This window comes from Panthera uncia, chromosome D1, assembly GCF_023721935.1.
Source record: "Panthera uncia isolate 11264 chromosome D1, Puncia_PCG_1.0, whole genome shotgun sequence".
Classification (NCBI taxonomy): domain Eukaryota; kingdom Metazoa; phylum Chordata; class Mammalia; order Carnivora; family Felidae; genus Panthera; species Panthera uncia.
Window position 1 is genome coordinate 19,730,765 of NC_064808.1, and position 4,224 is coordinate 19,734,988.

The following is a 4,224-nucleotide window of genomic DNA, read 5'->3' on the forward strand; positions in this document are numbered from 1 at the left end:
AGGTTACATGAAATGATGTTTGTTGAAGGCCTACATGGGACCCACCTATAGTCAGTACGTTCCAGAAACCTTTTCTATCTCTCTCACCTGGGGCTAAGACTTTCTTGGACAACCCGAAAGCTTGAAAACCTGGGTCAGCTATGGCTAGGCCACAAGGGAAAGGAGACATGAAATTGGATACTTGGAATAATTCCTGTCTTTCTTACAGAAATAGAACCTTCACATTTTTTCCCACTACTAATGGTTTCCTTTTTCAATCTTCTTTTATCTGTGAATTACAAAGAGTGAATAAAAACTGAAGGATAGAGGACCAGTGTAGAAATTCCCAAGTGATGTCAAAGAGTCATGCTTGTTTGTTGACTCTTTGACAAAAAGAACTTATTTTTTTCACCTGTATTTAATATTTTTGTGTTAGCTCTGGGACCCTGGTATATTTTTTCTCTCTGAATGTCTTTGAGGAGACTGAGTTTTAGGGAAAAGATTTTACATACATACTTGTATGTCCATAAAACCTGGGCAAGAAAATATTTTTATTTTGGTAAGTTGATACCTATTTTGATGATGCTAGGACACCTTATTTATTCAAAAGAAGAAAATCTACAATTCATAGTGAATCCTATTTTAGAGTAAACCTTTTAAAAACTAATTTCCCTCCTTTCCTTTAATTCTGTTTTATGCTTTGGATTTGCTTCAGGAAAGGCTACTCAGCTACTCATACAGTCATGTTTGCAGGAGGCATAAAGGTCTCAGTGGCTAATTCTTGTGGGATGCCAGGTAGGAAAATGGAGCCACTAAATTCACTCCATAATTAAATGGATCTAAATTTCTTCTTGGTATGCCTGGCCATTCATTTCTGTTTTTAGATTGTCAGTGAGCTAGGTACCATGTAGAATTGCAAGTATGAATGCCAAGCTCCCTCTTCTCTAGGACTTGTGATTTGGTGAACAAGAAATACTTTTGCAACAGTAGAAAAATACAATACCAACAAGAAGTTTGGAGAAGAGAAACAAAGGTCAATGGAAGAGCAGAGGAGAGAGATTATAATGCATCTTGGGGAACATTCAGTCCCTCACATATTCTTTCATTTTTTAAAAATCAAAAACTTGCTGATGACCTGTTATGAATCAAAGACTATTTTAAACACAGGTTCTTGGGGATAAAGTGGGGAATACACAATAGGTAACCAATTGGTGCTTGTTGAATATATGAGAGAATGAATAAATACACATAATCTCTGCCCTTATGAATCATACATCTATGGAGGAATCACACAATAAGAATAAGCTGTACAACAATTTCAGGTAGAGGCAAGTATTGTGAAGGAAAAGAAAACTCTGTGAGAAATTTGTTGCAAAAGATGGGAGTAGGTAGCATTTTCACATCTTAACACAGGTTCATGGAGTCTTAGGCTTTCAACCTGGACTTGAAAGTCACATAAAGTTTTGTCAGGTCAAAAGGAAGGTGGAATTTCTCTCTTGTATATTCTCTGAACTTTTACTGCTCTGGGATTTTTGATTTACAGGTTGCCTTTAACAATGAGAGGGATTCCGTTAGAGTATAGGCCATGTTTGATTTAACTTTATATTCAGAGCGCTATGCTTAACATGTATTAGGTTCTAAGAAATGTGTGTGGAATCAAACAGTTAATATTATAAGTAATGGTATAAAATAAACAGATACTATGTGGTTGAGGGTGCTTTTGGGGATTCTAAATAGATAGATAATGGCTGGATTGTGGGTGTTTGGAGGAGATCCTGGATGGTTGATTATAGTATTGAAGATTGGGTAGGTTGTAAACAGGAAGAAGGCTGGTGGCCTGAAAGTAGGCTGGAGGGTTTGAATTTGAGCTGGCAGGGAGTCTTTGGGTAAGATCTTTGAAGGAAGAGACTTTGAGTTTTATCATTGTATTTGATGAGTATCAGAGCATCTAACGTTAGGCACTGGGAAGTGCTGAATCAGCAAATCGCCAATTTTATAGAATTTGTCAGTTGTTTGCAAGGGGGTGGGTAAAGGTGAAGCAAATTCTAAAATATCCCAAAATCTCCGCCTGGTCCAACTGTGAGATTGATGAAGTATTAACTGGGATAGAGAACACAGGTGGAGGCCAATGATTATCAGGGAAGGTGTTACAAAAGATCCCTGACAATAGGAGTTCAAAGTTTTAAACCTCTATGCAAAGGCAGCAAACTGGAAACATTTGTTAACACAGAGGCTTTTAGGTTATGCTGTTAGAATGGGTAAAGCACTAGTTTGGAGAACTGGAGTGGATTCTTAGAGGCTCCCTTTCAATTCTTGTCTCACTTCCTCTCTACGGTGATCACTAACTTAATTCCACTTCTGGGCTCTGTGTCCTTATTTTATACATGATTTGCTTATAAAACCTCAAAGGAAAAAATTTTCAGAAGTGGGGGAGGAAGGATATAGAGTATCAAATGTGAAGTTTTCTAGAAAGCAACTCTCTGAGAAAATTATGAAACATAGAAGTAGGAGGGGTTATCTAACTAATGAACTTTTTTCCAGAAGTATTTTCTCTCTTGGTTATTGTCTTAGATTGACAAATGAAACAAACAAGTCTAATTAGCATTTGCAACCAACTGCATGGTGTCAACCAAATAAAAGATTAATGTTGAGCTGTAAAAACAAATTAGGCTGCAGAATACAACATGTGAATAGCTGTTTTTTATTTGTATAAGGAGTGGTTTTAATTCGTCTGCAAAGGATTGTCAAATTAAAGGCCTTTTCGCTCACTTGTTTGAATGCCAGTAATAGACAAGGTGAAGCTGTTAAAAACAGCCAGCTAGTATGTAGTTATTTGGCTTTTTGAATATTTCCACACTCATGGGTTTTAGTTGGAATATCTATTGTTGCTGGTCATGTACTCCAGAAATTTCATAAATGGGTACCCCATATTGAAACTTGAGCCAGATGAAATTTATCTGAATAATAATTCTTAGGATATGCAAATGTATAAATCAGAATGCCCATGTCCTTGTTAAAACTTTATTATTCATCTTGTAATGCTTTTACTGATGTTCTAATTCATTCAAGAATAAACCAATAGAAGACTGAGCATGCTATATGTTTAAGAGAGAAAAAGGTGTTTGCCTCTTATGTCTTCTGCTAAAACATTTATTTTGACCGATACTTTAAAGGAGTAGAAGTCATGTCATGCCTGGAATCTTCAATTTTGAAGTATTTAGAGAAAATATTTTTCTTTCAATAGAACTGTTCTCATTTGCATAGTTTGGCCTTTTCCTGTTAAAATGGTATATCTTAATTTGCAATTTATGATAATAGTTTGTCCTTTCAGATATTATTTCCCCTTTGGAAACAGAATATGGTGTCTACGTGTTTTTATTGAAAAAGCTAAGCTGACCTTAACTTTTCTTTCTCTTGAATCCAGAAACTTTTTAAGACAAACTCTTTGTTGAAATCAAATAGTTTCATAGATTGTCCCTGTGGGAACAACACTGTGATTCTCAGGGCTCAAACTCAAGTTCATTTTCCCTTTTTTTCTTCCATGGGTATGTTGCCATGGCTCCTACCATCACATACTGTGTTCTCTGCTCCAACAACCCCCGACTAACAAATCTAGTTACTTCAGAAGTAAGAAATGAGAAAGCTCATTTTCTCCATTTTATTTCTGCTTTCCATTTCAACAAAAGGGAGGGGAATCTCACAGTCCCATTATCTTGAATATATCCAGAAAATGACACAAACTTTAAAGATACTCTTTATGAAATTTTTAGTGACACACTTACTTTTTAATTTATGTCTAGAGCAAGGCAATCTAAGACTTGTAGTCTATAGAATGTAGTGCTCATGTGTAGAATTGTGCCAGTGGACGAATGTCCCACCTGCCCTTTTGGTGAGAGTTGACTGGTGTATCTAACAGTATAAAGGCTGAGACCCAGACTCAAGCATGTTTCATAGTCTCCCAGATTTATGTCCTGCATTTCATAGGCAATACTGTGTGGCACACAGAATTGACTTTGAGTCATTCAACTGCTAAGAAGCAGAATTGAGATTTCTATTAATTCTGCTTACATATTAAAAGAATAAAAATTTCCTCGCTTATTGGCTTGATAAAATATTTGGAGGGTCATTGTTAAATATGCAATAATGAGTAAACCCCAAATTACTAAAGAATTCCGTATTAAAGAACAAATCCATTAGTTGTTGAAAGAATTGACAGAAGTTTAAAAGTAGTTTTTTTTGTTTTTG